The sequence below is a fragment of the Mastomys coucha genome, unplaced genomic scaffold, assembly GCF_008632895.1.
Source record: "Mastomys coucha isolate ucsf_1 unplaced genomic scaffold, UCSF_Mcou_1 pScaffold3, whole genome shotgun sequence".
Classification (NCBI taxonomy): domain Eukaryota; kingdom Metazoa; phylum Chordata; class Mammalia; order Rodentia; family Muridae; genus Mastomys; species Mastomys coucha.
In genome coordinates this window covers 66,038,791-66,066,252 of record NW_022196909.1, presented here as the reverse complement: position 1 = coordinate 66,066,252, position 27,462 = coordinate 66,038,791, and the positions used below count along the sequence as shown (strand labels likewise).

The following is a 27,462-nucleotide window of genomic DNA, read 5'->3' as shown; positions in this document are numbered from 1 at the left end:
AACTCAGAAATCTGCCTGCCTCTGCCTCCCAAGTGCTGGGATTAAAGGCGTATGCCACCACTGCCTGGTCCTGTGATTTTCAACAGAGTATCATCCAGAGGAAAAGTTTGAAAATGGGAACTGAAAATTAAATGGATCTATTTCATAGTTTTGCATGAGCCCAGCAGAAAACTTTCCACTGGCCTAAGGTGTGTCTTCCATAAGTCTCTGCCTTTCCATGAAGTAACGTATTGCATACACTAATCCTGCTGAAGAATCCACTATCCTTCAAGTTTCCCTTGAACGGAGCAGGGAAAGTACAGCTTCCATGCCTTCTGCCATTACATGAGATTAGTTTACCTTTCCAGCAGCTTAAACAAAATAGCAGCTCAATGGGCTTCCTAGGACTGACCACATCAGAAAATGGAGCTCTAGAACCAGTATGATAGCTAGGCGTAATAATTTTCTGATATTTGGTCTAAATTTTATTGCTATCAGTTGAGTATCTTTTTTTAAGCAATTTTATTTTCCTCCAAATTATGCACATATGTTTTGTGTAATAGATCTCCTTGTGGTAGAAGAAAAAAGGGACACTGAAAATGACATTGGTTATTTAGTTCTTATAATTACAATCAATGGTTTCTTTATGGTCATTTTGTTAAACTAGGCATTTATTATGTTTTTCTTTTCCTTTCTTTCTTTTTTTTTTCCAGTAAAGTCAAAGCTGTTGGCCTCTTATTTCCCTGTTCAGAATTTTCCTCCCATCTGATGAGAAAGTTGATAAGGGAGTCTTTTCATCAAGGTGCTTTTAAGGTAATTTTTATGTTTTTGTTTAACATGGCTCAAAGAGAAACTCCCCCCTCAAATCAAGATACAGATGCTGATTGAAGCACAAGGGTGTCTGCTTCCCTACATGCTGGCCCAGTGCCTGGAAGGATCATGCACCAGCAGGTGGGTGGGATTGTGCATGATCCACCTGTCATGAAAACGGACTGTAATGAAACCGAGGCTGTACTCCAGTAAAAATCAGGATCTCCATGCCTTTGACTAAATCACTTCAGATCAAGCTTCTATTATGATAGAACTAACTAGTGGCTTTCAAAATTCAAATCGGAAAGTGCTACAGTACAGTATGCTTTTTCCCACATTGTGAGAGTTTCTTGGGGGATGATAGCAGAAACAATACCTCGATGGAGTGACTACAAAAGGTGGCTCCAATCCTTTCCCTTTCCCTGTTGGCCACTGTTGTCTTAACTTAAGCTTGGCTAGGTAACTTATTGGGAGCCACAGGTCATTATCCAATATGGTATATGTAGAAGCTTGCAAAGAACTTATGGATCTCCACTTGTACACTTCTGCTATTGCCTTCACTGTGAGAGAAAAAATTGGTTGGGTCATTGGTGACTAAGAAACACGTACCTAGTCACTCTTAACCACCAACATTGTGGATAGCTAACCATCTGACTTGTTGATGCATCCAGTCTGACCAGAGAAACTACCCTTTCAAAATGTGGCATCATAGATCATCTCCATGTGATTAATAATTTGTACAGTCATTGCTGTAGAAACATTGGCTGAGTATCCAGTAGGCTCTGGGGAGATGCAAAGATGAGCAAGACATACTAGTCATTGCTTTTGAAGTGCATAGATACGAGTCAAAGACATGAATTTGTCAATATGTAATAACAGTATAAAATAGTGCTAAATATAAGCAAAAACACCATGCTAGGCAAATACCACTCAGTTTCAATCTTTAAAAAAGAATGTTTTAAATACGAACACTTATTAGTTCAGAAGTATCCACACATGAACACCTTCATACCTATGAATGTTGCAGTCACAGAATAATACATGGCATCAGAATACTCAGTCATACTGTCATAGACAGTGAGTGTTTATTCCTTTGCTACCTAAGTTTTGTTTTTACCCATCTGATCATTTGCGATTGAGGTGTGGATTTCTTGACATCTTGAGCTCCAAATATGAGGTGGATTTGTCTTTCAATGGGAAGGAAATGAAACACTGTTTGCCTTGTAAGAGTTTTTACAAAGTGAAGAGAGAGAGTACAGAGATATCCAGGCAGAGAAAAGAGGGAAAATAATTAAGACAGAGCCAGAGCAACTTCACCATGCTGCTTAAGTGTGGTCCATGGGCCCACAGCACCAACTGTGATTTTCCTGGGAACTCATTAGAAGTAAAGTAAATCACCCATCTAAAGACTAGAGCATACACACACACACACACACACACACACACACACACACACACAACCCTCATCATTTTAAGCCATTGAGATTTGAGGTGGCATCACTGATCATCTCCATGTGATTAACAATTTATACAGTTATTGTTGAGGAAGCACTGGCTAAGTATCCAGCAGGCTCTGGGTGACCTAAAGCTCCAACCTAGGCATACTGAATCAAGTTGTTTTTTTACTCCTAGGAAGTCAGATGATTCTCACTCACACTACAGTTTGAGATGAACGTTTAAGAGGCCCTGGGCTATTCTACTTGCTTCAAGGGTCCTTATCTGAGACCCAAAGTAAATAAGCAAATACATGCCATGTTTTTTTTTTTTTGTGAGATGCATGTAATTTCACAAACAATATTATTAAAATAAATAAATAAAAAGTAACAAACTAATAAAAGCACTTGAATATTGCTACAGTACCAAAGAGACTATTTCAAACACTGCTTTTCAAGTTGGGGGATGAGACCTAAGAGAGGATTACACAATCATTTAGATAAACTTAAAATTTCAACACCAGTTATAATTTGTGGTATACTTTTACAAAGTGGATGGAACTAGAAAATATCATCCTGAGTGAGGTAACTCAGACCCAAAAGGACATGCATGACATATACTCACTAATAAGTGGATATTAGCCCCCCCAAAAAAGTATAGAACAACCAAATTCAGTCCACAGAACTCAGAAAGGTTAACAAGCCAAATGGCCCAAATGAGGACATCTCAATCCCACTTGGGAGGAGAAGAAAGCAATCACAAGGAGAGAGGGAGGGATCTGGGTGAGAAAGGGGACAGGGAGGGGAAGAGGGAAACATGATCAGGTATTGGGTGGAAGAAAAGGACTGAAGCCCCGAGGGCCAACAGAAAGAATGGAAACAGGCAACCTTGGGAAGTAGGAGTTGGAGAATGTGCCAGAGACCTGGGAGGTGAGAGACTCTCAGGACTCAAAGAAAGGGACCTTAGATGAAAGGCCCTCCAGTGGGGAGAGGGAACTTGTAGAGCCTACCTCCAGCAGAAAGACAGGGAATCGAGTGAGGGATGGGGATGCCATCCCACAGTCAAAACTCTGACCCATAATTGTTTCTGTCTGAAAGAACTGTAGAGACAAAAATGGACAGAAGCCTGAGGAAAAGGAAGTCCAGAGACAGACCCAAATGGGGATCCAGCTCAAGGAGAGGTGCCAAGGCTTGACACTATTACTGAGGCTATGGAGTGCTCACAAAAAGGGACCTATCATGACTGCCCTCTGAAAGACCCAACAAACAGCTGAAAGAGTCAGATGCAGATATTTACACCCAACAAATAGACAGAAGCTGCTGACCCTGTTGTTGAATTAGGGAAAAGCTGGAAGAAGCTGAGGAGAAGGGCGACCCTGTAGGAAGTCCAGCAGTCTCAATTAACCTGGACCCCCGGGGATCTCTGACTCTGCACCACTAACCAGGCAGCATACACCAGCTGATATGAGAGCCCTAACACATATAAAGCAGAGGACTACCAGGTCTGGGTTCAGTCAGAGAAGATGCACCTAACCCTCAAGAGAATGGAGGCCCCAGGGAGTAGAGTGGTCTGGTGTGGTAGGTGGTGGGGGAGTGAGGACATCCTCATGGAAACAGGAGGTATGGAGGAGGTACAGGATGGGGAACAATCAGAGGGTGGACCTGGAGGGGGATAAAATCTGGAGTGTAAAAAAATAAAAAACAAACAAACAAACAACAAACCCAAAAAACCCAAAGCCCAAAAACCAAAAACCAAAATGTTAGTGATCAAGCCTTTCCCCAAACCCATTTAAGTCAAAACATTTATGCTGTGGAGGGGCAGAGGATGGCAGATGTGATGGTAACTTTCATTATCAAATGGATGAAACTGCTGTTTGCCATAGCAACTTCTATGAGGTTGTTTGCAGAAAAGTCCAACCAATCAGGGAAGACCTACTATGAACACAGGCATTCCTGCCCTGCGCGGTCCCAGACTAAATTAAAGCAGTGAACTGGGCACCTGCATTCTTCTCTTGCTCCTGACCAGGAACACAGGTTGACCAGCGACCTGCTCCTGACCAGAAACACAGGGTGACCAGCGACCTGCTCCTGACCAGAAACACAGGGTGGCCAGCGACCTCACGTTTCTGTTGCCATGCCATCCCCTCATGGTGGGACAGGACTCTCAAACCGAGGCCAAAGAAACCCTTCTTTCTTTAAGTTGCTTTTGGCAGATATATATATTAATGGGGAAAGTAACTAACACGGGGGGTAAGCTCAAATATCTGCATTTTTAAATACACTTTAGAGAATCACTGATTTAAAACACTGAATAGAAAAGAGAAGGAAAGAGACAAAGACAGAGAGTCTCCCCAGCAGTCAGACTCCTGCCTTGAGACTTCTGTGCTAAACACACACGTTATGTATATAGCTGGTATGCTATACAGAATGTTTCTAACTGCTGAGAGAAATGCAAAGCTGTTCAATATTGAGATATTGTAAAGCTGTATCAAATTATACATTAAACAAATCTTCAAAGATGGAGAAATAGTCACAAGTGAAAGTCGGATTTTTTTGGGGGGGGGGGTAGGGGTAGGTAAAAATTATACCCAAGTTCAAATCCAAGAAAGACAAGAATAATTAAAGACAATAAATTTATAACATATCTTAAACAGACAGATAACTGAAGGATTTGTCGTAGATTTCACTAAAACTGAATCTATTTAGTTTGTTCTACAGAGGAAAATGAATGTCACAAATTTCTAGTCATGAGGAGTATCCATGCTCAACCTGTTAAATCTACAACATCCTGGGTATAGAAATGTCCTATCTAGATTATTACTGGAGAGATCCTTGAAATGTTTGGGTCCCAGTCACATTTAACGGATGATTATATTGTGAAAAGAACGCTTCCTTATGCTATACTTTATCATTTTGTTGTTGTTTTTACAGTATCTCATGCAGCCTAGGCTAGCATCCAACTTGCTGTGCTGATATTAGCCTTGAACTCTTTGTCTTCCTTTCTTGAATTTTCATGTGCTGCAATTACAAGTTTGTGCCAAAGTACTGGTGCTGTTACATCATATTTCAACCTTAGGGACCCTTGAAAACCTGCCAATGGCAAAAGAACTTCTGTGAAAATACACATACTCAACTAAACACAGAGTTTTTCCAGAAAATAAAGAATCTGCGGTGCTGATCTCTGGATGGATTGGGTCCTCCAGACTGCGGTTGTGCTACATGCTTTTCAGGTATCCATTCTTTGTGCCAGCTTGATGTGCACAGGCTTCATCTCAGAGAATTAATAAAGCAGGGAACAAATTTAGTAAATGAAGACCTGCAGTAATCAAAGGGAAGTCCCGGAGGCCCAGTGCTCAGGTCTTGCTAGTGGAGCGTTATATGCCACCTTGCCTGTATTAGACAGCACTTTTGGGTTTTCCTCTCTGTGTTATTTATCTCTATCTGAAACTTTTCTCTGAAAAGTTATGGCAAAGCACATCTAGCATAAAGGCTGGCATGTTAAATTGTGTTTTAGTGTACTCATGAGCAATCTCTATAACACTGTCTTCCTTAAAACTAAAACTGTACTCATGAAAGGAAGAACTCTGTCTTTTCCATTCCCTACAATTCCTGGCTACTACTATTCTGATTCTCTCTCTGTCTGTCTCTGTCTCTGTCTCTGTCTCTGTCTCTGTCTCTCTCTCTGTCTCTCTCTCTCTCTCTCTCTCTCTCTCTCTCTCTGTGTGTGTGTGTGTGTGTGTGTGTGTGTGTGTGTGTTACTACAAGTTAAACATTAAACCTAGGGTCTTGCACATTCTAAGCAACTGCTCTAGAACTGAGCTATATCCCTATTTTTCTTTTTTACATTTTACTTTAGATGGGGGTCTCACTAAGTCATCTAGGCTGGTCTTGAATTCTCTCTATCACAGGAAGGCCTTGAGCTTCAGCTTCTCAAATACTTGGATCACAGGCCTCCCATAACAGACTCAACTTAGGAGAGCTAAAAGATGGATGGAATATAAGTGCCCACCTATATATAACTAAATAAAAAGAAAATTAGTAGCTATATACATGGAACCTTAAGGAAATACATTTTGATCCATGACAACCAAGGATCAGCCTGCAGGATACTCCGCTAAATGAAGTAGGACACAGAATGCACTTGTGTCCATGCAACACACACACACACACAGACACAGACACACACACACACACACACACACACAGACACACACACACACACACATACACACACACAGAGACACACACAGACACAGACACACACACACATACACACACACACACACACACACACACACACACACACACACGCCTTCACATTCATAGAGACAGAATTGTATCATATGTAGTTGGGAGAGCCAGTCCCATGGTCAGGAGAGTGGGAGAGCTGCTCCTGTGCCTTATTAACTGCAGCACTTAGGAGAGGAGGCCCTGTGTTGTGCCTCAACTGGGTAGCAGCACAGTGGAGCTGACTCTGGTGGTGTGGGTGTGGGTGTGGGTGTGGGTGTGCTGGCTACCAGGGCATGAGAGCAGGAGGACTGACCCTGTCCCTTCCAGCTGCTGCTGTATGAGTAGGCTACCCAGAACTTTGCTAGAGAGCTGACCTTGGCGGTACAGATGTAGGACAGCTGGCAGGCTGACCAGCTCAGCTACCACCCAGGACCAGATCCAGGGATCTGAGTTGATCCACTCTAAAATTTATATCATCCACAAACTGTTGGAGTGTGAAAGGCCAGTCCTGTTGATGCTAAGTTGGAGGACCTCCATGACACAGGGCATCAGCAGAATAACCAAAAGGAGTCCCAGTGAGGATCCAGTACTGATGGTGTGTCAGAAGCCAGAGGCCAAGAATCAGACCAATGCCTCATTGCAATGAATGTGTGTAGGTAAAGACAGAGGGGTATACTGTGAGATGATTATGACACACTACAGATCCCATGAGGAGATGTTTTTCTATGCTTTGTTTTACTGTTTTTGTCTTTTGGGGTTTTGTTTTGTTTTATTTTATTTGTTTTTTTTTCTTGAGGGGGAGGTTACAAGGGCAAATATGACGGACAGAGAGATCAGTAGGACTGAAGTGCCTGATATAAAACTAACAAAGAATCAACAAAACATTACAAAAAAGAATGCCCATAAAGATCAGGAAGTTAGTAAGTGGCTATAGGTAGGGGAACTTCAAGGGATGGGAGATAGAACATATTGGTATAAAGAGTTTGTAAACGTTGCTTTTATTTACCATGTGCAATTATCATTACTGTTGAATGGGCTCATCCTTTCTGATTCTTCCTCAACTTTGTCAGGCTGATTCAACTTGGCTGTTCTGGCTCAAAACACCTCTCCAAGCTGACTTATTCAAATTGGCTTCTCTCAGCTTCTCACTGAATTGTTCTACTTGGCCTCAAACTAACTCTGGCAATCTGTTATAATCTTCTGGAACCTCCTTATTCTCTGACTCATTCTGTCTTCACCTATAACTCTGTAAAACTGTCCCAGTAAAATTGCCTCTGCTCTCTAGAGAACTCATGAACAACCTCAACTGCACTACAGTGAGCTCAGGGGGACACATCTGAGTTCCTCTTTCTTTGCTGTCCTCCTGAGAGTTGGATATATCCTACCTCTAAATCATTCTGTCAAATGTTTCTCTTATTTTCACTTTGTCCCTCAATTAGATATCAGGTTCAAACAAGGCTGTTTCCTTTTACAAACTAACCTGTAGGGATTAAAAATATGTACTAAGGGCATGTCTGTAACTTAGCCAGAGGGATTAAAGGTTTGTCATTACACTCGACCACATAAACCTAGAAGGTTTTTGGATATGATCTCTTGCCAGCACAGTCATTTTTCTGGATTCAAATTCCTCTACAACTTCCCCCTTTCTGTTTAAACTAAAAAGTGTACTAAGTTTAACTATTAGAACAGAAACAATTATCAAACCCACAAATTTAGCTGTTTAAATGTTCTTATGGAGATCCATTGATGCAATGATCCTTCATAACTGAAGTCCTGATCCCCTTTCCTCTGGCAAATGTCCCTTTCAGTATCAAGGTTTTCCAGTTCTGCCAGTCTGATGGACGATCTGTCCTTTTCCAGTCAGTTTTTTGAGCTGTCCTCATGCAGAGGCTCAGCTTTCTACATGATCTGCATTGGTGCATTTCTATGTCCCTTTGTTTCATTTGGATCTTTACTCAGATTGGATCTTTACCAATTTTGATGGAACCTATAGGTTTTCATTGTGTGTGGAAATATAGACAAAACCTCTTCTCCAACATAACACATTCCCTGACTTCCATTCTAATTTTAAAACATCTTTATAGTATACAGGCTGATCTAATTCAGCATTTTTTTCTACAATCAATGTCTTTCAGCTGACCTTATTCTCCATTTATGTTTATCGAGCTACAATTAAATCTTTATGAATCCATACATAAGCTAGACACTTAAGCACTCATATTCCATACCCAGTCTATAACAGCAAGCCAGGTTTCTCGCCCATTTAAAGACAGAAACAATCAAGCCATATTGCATTAGATGTCAATATAGAGTGTCTCCAATACCTAGTTTAGTTTTCTCAAGTTGCTCAGTAAATTCCTGACAAGAAAACTAAACTAGGATGAACATTTGGTCTAGACTTCCAATCCATCTTGCTCCTATGCCGCATATGTGGCTAGAGGCACATTTGGATGATTACAGTCTCCTGCCCCCCACTCTGCCCCTCCCCACCCTGGAAGCCAACCACCCCATCTTAACTTTTTCCTAACTGAAATGTGAAGTCATCTTAAATATACCTACCTAATTCCTAGCCTGTGGACATTTTAAGCATAATAAAATGATTATTGTTCTCTGCCTTAAGACCATGAGCTTTTTCTACCCATGTTAATATTTGGAACACACTGAGACAAGAGCCCATGAAGTCAACTGTCCCACACAGGACAGAAAACTATGTTATGGTGTTGAAATTTTTTAAACCTCAGCCCAGGGCTTCTACCTAGCCTTAGGTTATTGAGTTCCTGGACACACACACACACACACACACACACACACACACACACACACACCCTTTATATTTTAAATAAGCCTTAAGTAATACAATAGCTGGGCAGCCGCCTACCTTCTATGTTGTTAGGATCTATTTTCCTATCAGAAATGCCAAGTTATCACCCACTATTTACTATGCTCCATCTGGGCTGCTCTTAACTCCAATTGGGCAGCCCTCAGAGCCATATCCTCTTGACCTTTAAATCATGGTGGCTTTATTGGGCAAAAGGGGTGGGAGATGTAATGCGTTGACCTGCTATTGCTTGTATTCTGTTGGTAATTTGGTCCCCCAAACTGGTTGCCCCAGAGAGGAGAGCATCTGCACATAGATGCTATCTAAGTGACCCTGACCCCAGTTAATTCTGATTAGTAAATAAAGATGCCAACAGCCAATAGCTGGGCAGAAGAGATATAGATGGGCTTTAGGTTTTGTGAGCTTCAGTTTGGAGAAGAAGAAGATAAGAAGAACATACAAGAGGAGCAAAGAGAAGCCACCATAGGTTAGCTGAGACAAAAATGTGGCCCCATGGGCTAGCCAATTGGAGTTAAGAGCAGCCCTGGTAAAACATAAAAAGTAGTAAGTAATAATTCGGGGTTATTGATAAAAAATAGATTCTAACAACAAGGGAGTTGGGCAGCTACACAGCTATTGTGCTGCTTAAGCTTATTATAAATATAAAGGCTGTGAGTGTGTCTTTCATCTGAGAACTCAATAACCAAAGATGGGGATTTTTACTAATTTTTACTACAATATTCCTTCCAGAAACAAGGTAGCTCTGAGAACTGTTGACCTAAGCCACTATTATATGCCTACCAGGGGCTGAGTATGTAGCTCAGTGGTAGAGCATGTGTTTACTATGAATGAGGTAATGTGTATATATAACCCCAAATACACATAAAAATAAAGAAACAAGTAAACAAACGTCAATGTTTCTAGGATTGTTTCTGGATATAGAGCTATCACTATTGGTCTGATGTCACAATTTTCTCCTCTTACTCACACTGAGTTCTCTGACAAAACACCTTTCTTTCTGACATAGTGTATGTTAGAAATTACCTCTGCATGCCCAGAGAGCTAAATAAACATTAATCTGATTAAGTTCAATAAAGACAGAAGTTTAACTTTCATTGGCTTTGTTCACATTTATTTGCTATCAGCAAAATATATGTGCATTGTAGTTACAGGAAGTCTATGAAGACATGCCAGACTTTTCCTGGTTTTGATGTGTTATTTGTTCTTGGTTTTTCTGCATCTATTTTGTGGTTTCTCAGGGTGAGGAACTCATGGACAATAGTTCAGTAAGGGTTTCAGTCTATCGTAATAAAGAAGCAGTTAGTTGAAATTCCACAGACTCCTCAACGACTTGCTTTCTTTCATTTTGAGTCTACAGTGCCATATGCCAGGTTTTCTTCTTTTCTGTATATTTGTGGGCATTTTTGCAGGAAATCATAAGGTTGCCTATCAGATATGTCTAGACAGTCTCTTCGTGAATCTCAATAGTAGACACACCCCTAAAGGCTTTTGCTGTAGGACTATACCTTCAAATGTTTTAGCATAAGATATGAAAGTTAAATGAGAGAATATTCTGATATATGAAATTTAGCTCCACTCCAGTTTTTCAAAAATGCATCTGTTCATGTCTTAAGGCATACATAAATGAATTGATAATTTGATATCAGGGGGAGTTGGCTAGACATGTGACACATTATGACGCTACAGAATTTGGAAGGAATACCATTATGTTCTTTAAGTATTTTTGATAGAATAGTATTACAACTTCTGGTATTTAAGTGTGCAAACTAAATTCAAATTAACTATTGAATAGTATCTAATGCCCTTAAAATAGCCAGATTAATGGCAAGCTGTGAATTATTTCATATTAATCTGTCTTAACTATTCAGAAAATGCTTATTAAGTAAAAACAAAACAAAAGAAAAAAACAGGCAACTACAGGGTTTTGTGTTAAAAGGTCAACAGAAAATAATATCAGTTTGCCAGGTTCATGAAGTCAACTTTCTTATGAGAAAATAGACCCCAAAGAAGAACCATCAAGTGAACTGTTGAAATTTCAATAAAAATAAAAATAAAACCTATTTCATTTTATTTGGATTATGACATTGTAGCATTTTTAAAGGAAAGAAAATGACTTTATAAAGTTACCTATTAAAATACTCAGTGTATGCTGTTGTATATTACTTGAGGTCTTGTCCATAAGATAGTATTCCCCATGTAATTTTCTAACTGGACTCATAATTCTTTTTGTATCATTGTGCCTGAATCTGCATGATTTTTCCTTTCTGCTTGTAGTAAGGACTTCTGTCTTTACAGTATACAGGCACAAAAGGCTATGTTATATTTGCCATGGGAACCATAATTTTTAAGACCCCTGTGCTTGTAAAAATCTTAACCTTTATTATGGTACTATAAAGTAGATTTTGTATTTTATAGAGAATTACATATAAAAGTAGTACAATGCTGCTTCAGTGCATGGCCTGTGGAGATGGTTTCATGATATTATGCCTTATTTTTTTTAAAAGCTCCTCTTACATTATAAGATTTTTGATCAGCCTCTGTTGTTAGCTCCCTGCCAATTGCCTTATATCACTATTCCCAAGTTTTCAGCTGGCCCATAGTGGAATGATTCATTATATCTTCTCTCATGGAGCTGCACATTACTAGATTAAGCAGACTATATTACTGAAACATATTAACCTGGCCTTTGTGGGATGCCTTGCTTAAGCCAGTAGAATGTAAGCTAAGATGACAGTGTGAATTCTGAGACAAATCCTTAAGAAATACAAACTGTCTCTTTGTCCTTTGTATGTCTGTTGTCTGTCATGAGTAGAATACAAATGTGCTGAATGTGGCTGTATAGAGGTTTGAATGAGATGTGCCCTGTAAATCTGCGCCATTTGGATACTTGGTCTTCAGTTTGGTGGCTGTTTGGGAAGAACTAACAAGTGTAGTCTGTTGGAAGAGGGATTGAGGGTTTTAAAAAGCTCCTGTCATCCCCAGTAAGCTTTATTTCCTTCCCGCTTGCCATGTGAGATGGAAGCTCCCAGCCGTTCTCGCTCCCCATGCCTTCCCTCAGTCTGCATGGACTCTAATCCACTGGAACTAGAAACCCAAAATAAACTTTTCCTTTTATAAATTATCTTGGTCATGGTGATTAATTACAGACATAGAAAAGTGACTGAAGCAAGTTGGTCCTCCCAGAATGTGTGTGGGAAACAAAAGGAAGGCACGCAGAGCAGACCTGAGCTCAATCAAACGCCTAAAGTCTAACGGAGCCAATTTTGGCCCAGGCAACCCAACTTCTAGGTCCCAAGAGAAGAAAATAAGTGTTCATCTTTCATTGAGATATTGGAATTGATGGTTATACATCATTGTTGAGGCAATAGCTAACTGATAACGTTCACATCATTGGTTCCTAAGCACCTGTCTTCTTTTTTGTCTGCCAAGTGTTTTTAACTGGTCATTCAAATGGGTGGAATCAACTGAATGTGCCAAAGACCAAATAAGACGTCTTTGCTATTCATTTCCCAGGGTATAAAAGATACTACTGCCTTCAATATTAATATTTCAGCCACTCTTTGAAAATAATTTCTTCATAGACACTAGCTTCATAAACTGTCAATAGTAATGAGGTTAATGTATTGGAGCTTATCTATTCCTATGGAAAGTACTCTGGCAATAGATTTTCATCCTTTTATGCCATATTAAAAAGTGTTGAACTAGTTCAAGCATTCTCATGACCTAGTGAAGATTCTTTGTGTGAATATTCTACACACTCACACTTTATTTATATGTGTTTGTATCACTGGCAGACAGACTTGAGGACATCTTCTAATTTTCTTGTGTCTTGACAATACACAATGGCCGTACAAAACCTTCTTCTTAAGCCATGCTTTTCCAACCAAGAACATGTAATGAATGGTGAGCAGAATGTTATGTACATGATTGTATTCTTTGTCTCTCTCTCTCTCTCTTTCTCTCTCTCTCCTTGTCTCTCTCTTTGTCTCTCTCTGTCTCTGTCTCTTTCTGTCTCTGCCTGTCTGTCTCTGACTGTCTGTCTCTGTCTGTCTGTCTCTCTCTCTGCATGTCTCTCTCTGTATGTCTTTCTCTCTTCTCTGTCTGTCTCTCTCTCTGTCTCTCTGTGTCTCTCTCTCCCTCTCTGTCTCTCTCTGTTTCTCTCTGTATGTCTCTCTCTGTCTGTCTCCCTCTCTGTCTGTCTCCCTCTCTGTCTGTCTCTCTCTCTGTCTCTCTCTCCCTCTCTGTGCCCTGTTTTAATGCAACAAGCTTCTGTGTGGGAAGGTTCAAATGACAAGATCTGTGAGCAGCCTCTAGTTCACAGTCAGTTAGAGATTGAGGCTCCTGATTGTAAAACTGTCATGTGACTCACTTTGCCACCTCCAAACACAGATAGATGGCAACCTCAGTTAACAACTCAATTACAAACGTGCAGAGACACCTGGAAGCAAAGAACTTAGTCAAACCATTTACTGTTGACCTACAGAAGCTGTGGATTTAGAAATGTATGTTCTTTTAAGTTTTTAAATTCGTGTTAATCTGTTACTTTTCATCATATAATACTCTGTTTAATCAGGTAGCAAATTGATAGTTTCTGTAATGTGATACATATTTACTTTTATTCATCTTAGTCATCTATTGATCTTAACAACTTGGATGACCTAGTAGAAGGATTGTTTGAGTCCAGCCTAGGCCATATAGGAGAATACTGTATTAAAAATCAAGCAGCCAACCAACTAACCAACCAATTCCATCAAATACAAGCAATTTCTTAGAGTGCTAAAAGTGTAGAGATAAATAAGATATGTTGTTTGCCTTTGAAAAGCCTGTAGAATATCACACTTTTTAGGCAGCCATTCAAAACAGAAGGGGTAAATATTTTAACAAAAACAGGAGGTCACAATTTGAGCTATCTTGCTTATAATGATATAAAATGGACTTTACAGTATTTTTAAAAAAGATTTATCCATTTATTTCATGTATCAGACACACCAGAAGAGGGCATCGGATCTCATTACAGATGGTTGTGAGCCACCATGTAGTTGCTGGGAATTGAACTCAGGACCTCTAGAAGAACAGTCAGTGCTCTTAACCACTGAGCCATCTCTCCAGCCCAACTTTATAGTATTTAAGTGTAACATTTAACATTAGGTATCTATAATTTCAACATCATTTCTTCTGGGAGAAAATGCATTTATATTTTTTACGCTCTAAATGATGATCTAGACAGTTTTACATAGGATTCTGCACTTAGCAACTTATTTACCAAAATACAATGCCTTGTATATTGTATTTGGCTTTAATGAAAGCTTTAAAATTTAGTGGCTTAAATAAGTCATGAATTTATCTCTCTAATAGAAGTCAATGCAGAGAGTCAATGTTGGACTATGACTATGTTAAGTTGCTCTGCCAGGCTGTTTATCCTGGGAGCTAGGTCACTATGTCTGTATTTCTGGAACAGAGTGCACAGCAGGAATAGAATGGAAGAAACATTGTAGGCTGGACTTTTTTTTTGGTAAAGCAAGTAATATAGAAAATGAGCACATTGCTCCCTCTAGCATTCTATGGATGAAAATGGAGTCACATGGCCACACCCAGCCACAAGGGGGAATAGAAAATGTAGCCTCCAGATGGATGGCTGTGTTCCCAGCTGAAACTCAATTCCAATGGAAGAAGAGAAAAATAGATTTGGAAGGGAGGAGGAGCCAGAAGTCTATCACGCATAGGTATGCAGACACTACAAATTGATTTCTGGTTTCAGCATTTTTATTTTCTATTTCTTGGTAGGCATTCTAAAAAATAATGTCAATTTTACTTTCTATGACTAGAATGAGAGTTAATATGTCTCTAGAGCCAAACTGGCATCCTGTAGCTGCTGTGTGAGGATGGGGCAGAGGATGAGATGAGGGTGTGTTTCACCTCAGAAGAGAAAGAAAACCACAGGGAGACTGAATACACCAGAGTTTTATTGTAAAAATAGCTATAATGATAAAGAATTGAAAAAGAGAAAGCCACAATCCTCTCACATCCCAGTGGACAATGCCATACCACAGGACTTACATTTTATTATCATGTTAGCCTGGCTTAGGTGGATGAAGTTGAATGTTCATAAAGACAGAGACTTAGACAGCAGATAGTGGTGGCGCACACCTTTAATCTCAACACTTAGATTCGGAGAGGCACATGGATCTCTATGAGTTTGAGGCCAGCCTGGTCTACAAAGTGAGTTTCAGGACAGCCAGGACTACACAGAGAAACCCTGTCTCAAAAAACCAAAAACCAGAAAAAAAAAGTCAGTTATAGTCAAGGGCTGGCTGGCACTTGTGCTTCAAATTGTGTCACCCAAGACAAAGAGTTCATTTAGATATCGTCAGATTTCTAACAATGTTGAGATTCTGTAACTCTTGAGTTGTATTACAAGTAGCATAAGTGAACTCTATGGAATTATTATTCATCGGTTCAGTTTGTTTTTCTAAGGTTACTTTTTTTTTTTTTTTTAAACAAAACAAACCATCGGAGACTGAACCTAAGGGGTTCTTCTCCACCTTGTCATAGTACTATATAGACTGAGACTGTTTCTGAGGGAAAAAAAGTACATGTTAGAGAGAAGCAGTTCCTTAGTTAAGTTACTGTTGTGATCTAAGGGACAGTGGAGTTGCATTTAGTGGGGTCAACCAGGACACATATTGTGGCGAATGACCTGGCCCTTTCTCATATCTTCTTGCATTTTTTTTAAATCACATAATATACTAGGCAAGCTGGGTACCTAGTTGACTCTTCCTAGCATTAAAGTCCCCATCAAGACAACAAACTTTCAGGCTTGGAGACCTAATATTCTAGCTGGACTGGGCCCTTCACTTGGCCAAAGGGCTACTCATAGAAGGATGGACTCACCTTAAGTTAGAGAGATAGGTGGGGTAAACTAACTCTTCAATGAGACCCTGTCCTTTTTCTCCCGACTCCCAATCCCCCGTGCGGCTGCAGCTGTGCAGCTAGTGAAGTCAGCCTACTGTCAGAACTTTTTCTGTCTCTTCCCAATATTGCTTTCCTCAACACTCTGGCCTTTCTTTTTGTAAAGCCTACTTCCATACCATGCAGCTGCTTGTCAGCCATTTATCTACCCTCTGTCCCAGCTTCAATGGTGTCTTAGTAACTGTTCTATAGCTGGAGAAGACACCATGACCAAGTCAACTCTTTGAAAAGAAAATATTAATTGGCAGCTTGGTTAGTGTCAGTTTAGTCCATTATCATCATGGTGAGGAGCATGGTGACATGCAGGTAGACATGGTGCTGGAGAAGTAGTTGGAAACTATATCCTGATCTGTAGGCTGAGAGAGAGATTGGGCCTGGCATGAGCTTTTGAAACCCCGAAAGCTCGCTTCCTTCGACAAGGCCACACCTTCGAATCCTTCCATCACTCTACTCTCTGGTGACTAAACGTTCAAACACATGAGCCTACTGGGGACATTTTTATTTAATCACCACAAACGGCATGGCTGCTTTGTCTCCCTTTATCCTCTTCTGAGAAGCAGCTGAGGTGTACAGTTTTCACAGTTGTTCTTTTCATCTCTAATGAAATTGCCCTTGGGCTTTGTTTCAGGCCCTTCTTAAATTATGTTATTTATGAGACTAAGAATCCCAAGAGGGGATACAGATTTCTCCTGTGTCATTTGGTGACCACACTGAATGACCTCTACAATTCCAGTAACACCATCATAGTGGAAGGACCTCAGTATTTCAGGAAGGAGATGAGGGTCTGGGGTGAGATCTTTTGGTGCTGGAGAAGAAAGTCCATTATACACTGTAGAATACCAGTCATATGGTTGATTGCTGTATTGTTAGTTGGGAGATCAATATCCAAATACAGTTTCTGCTCTGTTCCATTGTATGATTGTAGGATTCTGTTGTTAGTCCTCTTTCTCTACACTCTCAGAATAATGTAACCATGAGTTTGGCCAGAACTTTCAATGAGTGTTTCTTTTTATTAAAACATTTTATTAGCACTGATTAAATCTAGCAAGAGGCACTGGCTTAGTCTATTCAACCTGTTCAGTTTCTGCTACAGTGAGAAGGGCATTAGAAAAAAAGGAAATCACTGTGTGAAGAGTGGTATGTCTTCCTTGGAAGCTAGCTAACTTTGTGACCTTTCTCTGCCTTGGTTTCCATATTCTGAACATAACAACCAATTTTCTTTTGAGCTATTTGTAAAGATGGATTAATAAAAGATACTCTCTCTCTTTCTCTCTCTCCCCATCCCCCTCTCCCTCTCTCTCCTTTTCAACACAGATGAGCTATTTACCACTGTAACTAGCATTATCACTCAAAAGCTTTCCTATTGGAGAAGAAAATACCAGCATCCCATTGGTGGAGGTTAAAGTTAACTTTAAGTCATGATTAAGCAGGGGCATAGGGCCGTAAAACCAGCGTCTAGTCATTTGCCAAAATTGTCAGTCATTAGTTAGGGAGACCAGATTCAAGATCTGAGAAGATAAAACCTGTGTGGTTTTACAGGTGTGGGGTTGTTAGAAAAACAACACCTCTCTCTGGATTCATACAAAGGTCTTCACAAAGAGGTAATGAGTCCCTCCAGAGTTGGGTGGCATGAGCTGTCATCAGTCTGTACAGCTGTAGAGCAAGGATGAAGGGAAGGCCATTAATAGGAGACTAGGAAAATTGTGCGATCCTAGTCAGGCGTGCCAGATTCTTAGGACGTTCCCAGGCCTGACTTGTCTCCTCGCTGCCAGTCCCACCCTGGGAAGCTGGTGGCAAGTGGGGACCTCGGGCTGCAGCAGAGGGCCGACTCCTACACTCCACCATGTGGAGGCCCCGTGCGCATGCTCATCGGCACGGCCCAGGCAGCTCCCTCGGTCGCAGGCGTCCCCTTTTACCTCCTCACCCCCACCTACTCCAGACCCCCGGCTCCCGGCGCGCCGGTCACCCGCGGGTCACCCGCTGGCTCGTCCCAGGCCGGGCCGCGCGCCTGCGCACGGGCACCCGGGGTACTAGAGGTGGAGCGCCGGGAGGGCGCGCTGCAGGAGGCGGACGCCGTTACGGCGGGCGGGAGCGTGGTCACGTGGCCGCTGGTCACCGCCGCCACCTCCCGCCCCGTTCTCTTGCTGGTCGGGCCAGGCCCGGCGTGTTCCACGAGAGCCCGGCAGACTGACGGGGAGAGAGAGAGCGAGAGCGAGATAAAGAGAGGAGAGAGAGAGACAGAGAGACAGAGAGACAGAGAGAAAGGAGGGGAGGAGGATTCAGGGAATAGGAGCTGGGGAGCACTGCCGCGCTACAGGTAAAAACACAACGATGCTAACGGTGAAAAAGCGCCTCGCCTCCCCCGTCAGCCTCCCCGGCCAGCCGCACACCCGTCGCTCCCTCCCGGCCTCCCCACAGCCTCGCTGGGCCCGGCCCGGTCCGCCGCCAGGGGAGGCCGGAGCCCGCCGCGGATTGCGCGCGGGCTGGGAAGGGAGGCGGGCGGGGGCTCCGGCCGCTGCGGGTCGGGAGCGGGCGGCCGGGCGGCCGGGCGCGCACACGGGCGAGGCAGCCTCTCTGCCCGCTGGCCCCGTCCGGTCCCCGCTCCTCCGGAGGTCCGGGACGAGCTCGGGAAAGCAGCTACCGGGCAGAGCCGGGCTGCTCAGCCAGCCCCACTTCCTCCTTGGTCGGCTCCCTGTTTATCTCAGCCCTGGGCAGCACGTTTCCTTCACGGGCCGGAAGTGAGGCGGCTCGAGCCCTCAGCCGGGCAGCCTCTGCGGAGAGACACCCTCTCCTGCCTTAATTCGCCTTAGTGCTACTGAAGTTAGTCACACGAGCATCTGTCAGTTCGAGGCCTGTCAGGAGCCGAGGAGAACTCCCGGGAGAGTTCCCCCTGCCCCTTCCGTTTTCCTGGAGATGTACTGTTCTTCCAGTACATTCTGTGCAGATGCGACCTAGAGTTTGGTCAATACTAGTTACTGATAGAGTTTCAGTCTTAGCTACTAACCAGTTTAGCTCTTGAGAATGGCAGCAGCTTTTGAAGGTTACATCTTTTATAGCCCTTCAACCTTCCACCCCGCTCCCAACCCCCCATCACTTTCTGCAGAGTCCCATTTCTCAATTCTGAACCCGACTGAATCCTGAAACTTTTAACATGCAGGTTACGTGCTACACTGCGTGAGGTGGATTGTTTTGAAATATTAGAGCTTTTGTACGTTTAGTACATCGGAATGTAGTCCATAGACCACCTCTTATTACTGTGCTGCTGCACAGGCTGCATCGAGCGTAAGCACTATTGAAAAAGAAATCTTTGAATACAGTGGCAAAGAAATTCACTTTTACGTTATGTGTCTTTGGTTCTGTCCTATTCCAGGATTTCCTTGGTATCTGCAATAGAATGGAAAGGACTGCAGCAGTGTGATAGAGAGCATTGATGAAACCTGAGTCCCTGGGGTTCCTGTTAAAATGTGATACTAATTCAGTAGATGTGATAACCGATACAATTTGTTATTCTGCATTTCTCATGTGCTGGACAAGACCTTGTTCAGTATAAAAGATGTAGATATCTTCTGTGTATAGAAATGAAATTATGTGTCTGTAAAGGATACACAGACACACACACACCCACACCCACCCACACACACACACACACACACACACACCTTGGAATGAAGAAGTGGCCTGGTATAGGAAAGTTCAGTGGCAGGATGCACTAAAAAAAGCTTGCTTAGGGTGATGTAGAGTGAGCCAACACTGGATTCCAGGAGAAGGGAAAGAAGTACAAATTCTGTGCTCTGCATGATGTGTGGTGCCTGCATCACATTTTTTGTTTTATTTTTTGTTGTAATGGTTTGGTGTACTTCTTAAAAGATTTTCTCCCCAGTTAGTTGAGTTTTTATTAAGGCATAGGCTTGGAATCTTGAGTTCACATGTAATGCTGGTTGAAAGTTTCTTTTATTGGCAAAATCATTGTGTCTGATGTCTTCAAGTGAAGTCTCAATTGGGTAGTGTGTTCTTGATATTTGAAGCATATTTTTTAAACAGTTGAGAGCCATACAAAGGGTGCCCTAATTGGATTTAGTTTTTTCCTTCCTGTAAATTTTATAATGTAAATGAAAGAGTTTAAAGCATCCCATGTACTACTCATGCCTTACACACATAAAAATGGCTGTCCTTTACTTCTATGGAACAAGGAATTGAACATAGAGTTCTTGTACAGGCTAAGTAGTTAAGTTTTAAAGAGCTTTATGAAAGTCTTTATGGAGGTCTGATAGTAACTGCTTCTAGTCCCATCATTTTTATAATCTTAATTTTAGTTATTACTTTATATCTTAAATACATTGCTTCTTTATATCCTAAATACATTACACATCTTAACTCACTTTATTTTAAGGAAACAGAAACTGGATGGCTAAATCACATCCCTGATTTATAGCTAATACTAAGTTGGTATTCTGATTGGCTGACTTATGAAGCCTTGCAAATCTTAATTATCTTGTGTAATTTCCTTTTTATTATTATTAATTATTATTTAGAAAGTAAAGTGATGAATTTTTGTAGTGTTGTTGATTAGGAGCTCTATTCTTATTTTAAGAATTAAAAGCTGGTCCCCTTTTTAATACCCTGTGCCTCAGTGCTTCTGCTCTTCCTGAGTAAGACACACCTGTAAACTGTATTCTGCTCGCACTTGTTTGCACGTTTGAGTCTTCCGGTCTCTTAAGTTTTTTCTGTCACTGCTAGGTGTAAGGTGTGTCTTCCTTGCTTTGACTTGGAAGGCCTTTCCTGGCCCACCTATGTCTGGGTTCCCTTTACCCTCATGCATATTTCTTACTATAGGCTTTTTCCTATTCTTTTATCCCAATGCCTAGTTTTGATAAAATTTCTTTGTATTTGTCATTTTATACTTGTTATCTTAATATTTAAGTTTTGAACTTAATCAAATTCCTGGCTCTCTTATTTGGCTAGTAAGGGCAATAAAAACTAACCATTGGTCACTAAAATACTTGAACTCTGAAAAAGTAGGAAGACCAACCAACCCAAGAATAAAGAGTTATATTTTAAGTTGAATATGTTTTGTTACAAATTAATATATCACACTCCCTGACCTCTCTTCTTGTGTCTTTCTTTGTGTCAGTCTGAATAGTGGTGCTTTACTGTCTGTCCAGGTGGGTCTTTCCATATGGACAGATCAATGGAAGAGTAGTATGTAATACTGTGTAGATTGAAACTTCAGAAATTATTATTGCTTGTAGGATTTTTTTCATGTATCTCTTCATAGTTTTAGTTTAACTCTTTTGTAAAACCAATACTATTTCTTTTGGGGAAGGTGAAGTTATATTGTCACATTCTGTAATACTATTAACATATTTAGGTCAAACAAAACCAATTAAAATTATACTATGTCAGAAATAGACCTTTCTAATTAGTTATGACTGGTTATGTAGAGTAATGATATTCATAAGTATTCCTACATCATTTTTTATGGTGTTCTGCTGAGAAAAATCCTATTTTTGACACATACTAATATACTGGAATTTTAGTGGAAAAACAGTATTTTCTCATCAATGGCAGAAACACTGCCACTCCTTTATGTCTTTACAATACAGGTGATCTTAGAGTGATCTGTATAAAACTTTTATTTGAAACATTGTAGTACTTTGTGTGTTGAGTAATAATTCATTATAGAATCAGTTTAGTTAATTTTAGAAGTCATTGCAGTATTTACTTACTAGAGAATTTCAGGACAACGCGTCTTTTATATAGCTTGATTGTAGCCTCTTGCCAGGCAGACCGTGGTTGCCTTTAACCCTAGCACTTGGGAGGCAGAGACAAACTAATCTCTGGGAGATAAAAGACAGCCTGGTCTACATTATCAGTTTCAGGCCACTAAGGGCTACGTAGTGAAACCCTGTCTCATTTAAAAAAAAAAAAAAAAAAAAAAAAAAGCATCTGAAGATGGTAAGATGACAATCTAGAAATTATTGTGGATACTGTTGTAATAATCATGCCTTTGTGATTAGATGGAAAGAATCTGTAGTTTCCATGTTTTAGTCTGTATGGATGAAAAAACAGGAAGTTTGTGATTAGACATTGCAGAATTTCATAATTTGTTGACCCTTTTCTTGTGTCTATATGAGTTCATTATTGTATCTTCATTTGTAAGTGATTACAAAATAGCCTAATTAAACATTGGAAATTATTTAGTTGGTACAGTTTGTTTGAGATGCTGAAAGTCTGAAAATGGTGTTGCTATTGGTCTGACATTATGAATGTACAATTAAAATGGTTAAAGTGATTAATTATAGGTCTTTGCTGGGAGAGCTGAGGAACTAACTCTTCTGATATGCTAGAGCTTGTCCCTTCCTGCTCTCCTTGTCTACCCCACTTTGGAGAGGAAGGAGGAAAAGCACTCACGCTCTAGCAGTATTTTCTTAGTGGGGTTAGAACTAGAGTAGTCTTCTAATGGTAGCTTAGTGTTTCTGAGATCATCCTGTGGTCTACTACTGGCATTAAAAAGGTAGGAAATAGCAGTTGCATTATGTACAGTCAATGCAGATGTGGTTATTATGGAATTTTCATTTTAGCTATGTAATGTGTACATGGTTGTGATATACCATGTAATCCTTAAAGAGGGATAATTTTTTGTGTTTGTTGTTTGAAAAGGAGTGGTATGGGAAATACTGGTACCTATGTATCTACTAGAAAGCAAATGTCAAGATTTTGATGGAGGATAGTAGGCAATGAGCATTTCACCTTGTTTTCAGATACAAGCCCATTAAAAGAATGGTTGATAAGAAGAGCCAGCAAGGCTAGTCTATCAGCATATGGTGAATAACCCACAAGAGAAGTAGTAGGTGGGATGCTGGGTTTGGAGATGTTGATCTCATTTTTGACTGTTTGTCAGTAAGACATATATATTAGTTGGGAATCTTATAGTCTGTTTACTTATAGAATCTGAACATAGACTCAATAAAGTTGTGATTTAAATTAGAATTACTTATGTTAGTTATTTGAAAGCTTGATATTAAAGATTCTTGAAAGATTAGGGACTCAAGTTGTTTCTGTAAAAAAATAAGTTTTAATTTTAGTTTTACTTTGATATTATCCATAGGGCATCTGATTCTAGAGAAAAGAAAGGAGAATTGTTAATAGGATTATAATCTAGACCCAGACAATACTGAAATTCTACTTCTGTTTGTTGGTGAGGTAGCTCAGAACACTTCTACATCTTCATTAAAATATCTCGTAAAGTTTTAAATGAGATAGTGGGTTATATAAATGCCTGGGGTTTGTGCTCAGCAGATACTTCTGAATAATGTCAGCTCCCTGCTTTTTAGCATTTCTCATTCTTTCAGTGTCTGTAATCTTAAATTGATCTTTAATCTTAATTTGTACATTTATGGGATTTAAAAATACTGTTTTGACAAGATCAAGACTATACATTCAGCCAATTAAGAAATGCTATTTACAAAAAAAAAAAAAAAAGGATGTTCTTTCTACTGTGGAAGTTTGAATTATTTTATCAGTCTTCTACTAGGATTTTTTTTTTTTTTGGTAATAATTACTGAAAAAATAATTGAGAAGTCTTTTATGTAATAATGTGTTGTTAGCTTTGAACCACTTACAGATTATGCTTGTATTACATATGTTTGAGGTAACTCTTTTTCAATTTGCTATTTTATGATCTTAAGCGAATGTGTTGAAGTATGTTTGGATAAACATCTAGCTTAACTGAGTAGTCTAGTTTGATTTATCTTTACGGAGTTTTTAAAAAAGTCCTCAGTTTTACGGATTTGAATGATAAGTCAGTGACAGGAGGTCCTTAACAGTTCTTTCCTCTGAACAGATGTCTTGGCCTGCAGTGACTCCAAATCCCATAATCTTTCCAATTTTCCCCTCTACTAAGAAAGTCTCAAAAAAGTGACATTTTTATTGTATGTGATTGATTTATTTCAGGCAAATATTGCAGCTGACTAAAGACTTCATCCCAATAAGAAATAGTTTGCTATGAATAAAATGTTAATTTTTTTTATTTTTACTTTTAAGAATTTAAGGGACGATTTTCTCTGTATCTGTGCTCAGAATAATGTTTTTGTATAATAAGCTGTCTTCACTTGAAAGTTTTTAATACTTTACTATGCTGAAGTATAGTTAATACATTTCTCTTTTGTTTGCTGTTTGTTTTCAGAGCTAGGGTTCTATGTAGTTTCGGTTTGCCTGGTCCTCACTGTGTAACCCAGGCTGGCCCAGCCACAAGTATAATGTGGCTCCCCTCCTTCTTAGTTTTCCAAGTGCTGACATTACAGGCTTAGGGCACTATGCCCAGCTGATAATTCATTTTTCTAGAAAATAGTAACCTTAGGAGGTTATTCAACAGAGGAAGGTTAATTCAAGAACTAATTTCACTGGTAATGGAATTGGTCAGGAACCAAATGGGGGACTATGAGCTGCTGAGATATTTGCCATAGAAAGAAGTGTCCACACACTCATTAGGTTTGGAAGCAGCTATGAGAACAGGTAGCATTGTCCGAATACAGAAGATATGGTTCTGGGGAGAACCAAGCACGTTGGGTTTTCTAGTTTGATTTTTGTTGCTGTGATAAAACATCAAAACATTATACTCTCAAGAGTAGAGAGAAATGGAAACACTCACTCCGCCTGATTTTTGATGTTGATACTCAGCTACATTTCTTTACTCTTATACAGTTTAAGGTTCAGTGGATGGACTATGCCACCTGCAATAGGCTGGGTCTGTTAACAAGACCACATCCTGTAGGCACACCCACAAGCCTAAGTAATCTAGAAAATTCCTCATTCAAATTATCTTCCTTGGTGATTCTAGGTTGACATTTAAATCTAACCATCACAGTGGGTTGTATGGCAGAAGCTAGTATATCAGAATGCTGAGTAGTCTGAGGGGAACTGGAGTTAAAGAAGAGACAGTGTCAGCCAGGGATGCCACAGGAAACTGGGAAAGGAAGAGAAATAATGGGTTCTGGTTATCGTGTTATCTTACAGTGCTGCCTCTCCACTGGCCATGTCTCTGCCATGGTCAAGGGTGCTAGAGTAAAGTAACTGCCTGTGATACTGAGCAGTGCAGGCTAATCGGGGGAATGGTTTGAAAGCAGTTTTGTTGACTAGTTCAGCAATTTTGTTGCCTATATGTAATATTCATCTAATTACTAATTACTAATGAGAATTTGGGGTATTCATATGTTATAGATTTTGGAACCAAAATATAACTACATCATTCTTCTCCCTCCTTTTCCTTCCTCTAACCTTCCCCTTGCCCATATCACTCCCCCTTTGTCCTGCCTTTCAAGTTGATGGCCTCTTTGTCTTTGTTATTGCTTATACACACACACGCACACGCACACACAAACTTGGGCACCCACACAAATACAGCTTGCTCATTTTCTTGTGTTCCTTGTATGTATGATTTTGATTTGTATTGGTTAATGAATCAGAGTCCTTACCTCTACTGAAGATTATTTCTCCTGCTCTCAGTGTTTCTTAGTTGCTTTTAGGGTTGGGCTCTGTGGAATTTTCCCCTTCCATGATTATATATCTATTGGTAGTGTCCTTGTTCTGGTCTTATTTAAGCAGCTATATTGTTGAGATATTATGGGTGAAGTGATCCTGTTATTTCTAGGAGTTTTCGAACTGGAATATTAAGTTGTTCTTTCATTTCATCATGAGTTCTCTTCAGTATCATTATCTCTTCATTTAATTCTGTTTTCAAATCCTCAATTGTCTCCATCATTTCATTACTCAGGCATTTGTTTTCTTTAAGTTCATTCTCTTCTAGTTCATTGTTTCTTTATGTAATGTTCAAACTGTTTGATTAAGTTTGTGAATGTGTTTTAAATTCTGTGTTGTGGGGTTCATCTAAGTAATTATCACTGGAGATGTAGATATAGGATTTATGGATTTTTTTTATGGGTGGGTGGGTGATACTGTCTTGTTCTTTCATATTATTTGTATTTTTCTGGTGATTTTACATGTGGACTTTTTTCTGTTGGTTTTGTGTCTGATGTGGACATCATAGAGTGGGCCAGTGTACAGGTTATGTGAGTCAGGTTGGGCCTGAAAATTGGATATGATAGTGTGAAGTTGAGAGGACACGGGGTCCTGCACTAGTGCATAGCAGTTGCTTCCTGCTCTAAGCCTGGAGGTTGGGGTGGTGTTAGTGTGGCTAGTCAAACTAGGCTTGGGTGCTGGGTGTGTGACCCCTGCTATACTGGGAATTGAGGAGGTTGCATGGAGGGAAGGATCTGGTGGCTTCACTAGGTTGGGTCCTGGTGCAAAGTGTGTGGATCTAGACTGCGATGGGGGAGCTAGTTGGGGTGGCTGGAGAGGAGTATAGGTTTCCCATCTAGGGAAGCAGGGCTCTCTTGAAGGCAGGTGGGGTTGGTGGTACAAGTTGGGCTCCCTACCTCAACAGAAAGTGTGGAAACTGACCCAGGGAGATGCTGTTAGTATCAGTCTAGTGTGGTATATAGTGTAACATTAGCGTCTGTCCTAGAGTAGAGGGGATGGAGGCAGTTGGAGGCACAAATCTGTTTTGCTTTATAATTTTAAGCAATGAAAAGAAATACTTATCAAAAGTAGGTATATGTTCAGTTTATATAAAATATAAAGATGAAAATTAGCTCTTGGTTTGGTGGCACTCAAGGTCTGTCAGAAGAAAGAAATCTTTTTTAAAAGAGGTTATTTTAGTTTTTATGGACTATATTGTAAGAGACGTGTATGTGGCTTTGTCAGAATTCAAGGGAAGAAAGTATAGTCAGGCTTGTAGTTTGTGAGTGTTCTTCAGCTGGGTAGAAGGAAACTTGAGCCAATATTTGACTGATAGAAAGCTCAGAGTTGGCAAATAGGCCGAGGGACTTGGATGGAACAAACGCAGTTATTATCAAAGGCACACAAGCCTAAACACATTTAAAACAGGTTTATAAAACGCGAGTCAGGTTGCTTGCTAGTGCTTCTGGTTTGTAGCATGCAGGATGGTACTGGAGAGCAAGGGTGAGTTCAGATTATTTCCAGTCTCAGGTTGACTGGATGTTGTTTGAAATTGGTAGTGAAAGATTAGTTTGGGAGTGAGGAATTCCATGTTGGAGAACACTTATATAAGAGCCCAGACAGTAGAAAAGGATGGCTTCTTCTTCTTTTTCTTTTTTTTTTTTTATTAGATATTTTCTTTATTTA

General features: G+C 40.3%; 1 protein-coding gene across 6 annotated transcripts in view; it reads left to right on the top strand.

The window, feature by feature from the left end:
* The window catches only part of Tbc1d5 (TBC1 domain family member 5), a 518,011-nt gene that overhangs the window by 11,757 nt on the left and 478,792 nt on the right, over positions 1–27,462 (top strand). For 2 of the 6 annotated variants that reach the window (XM_031348347.1, XM_031348346.1), the window contains exon 2: positions 693–792. The gene's annotated coding sequence lies outside the window, so the exon portion shown is untranslated. Of the gene's footprint in view, positions 1–692; positions 793–18,283; positions 18,578–27,462 lie in introns of those variants that run through there. The other 4 variants (XM_031348350.1, XM_031348348.1, XM_031348344.1 and 1 more) reach the window with 3 other exon arrangements.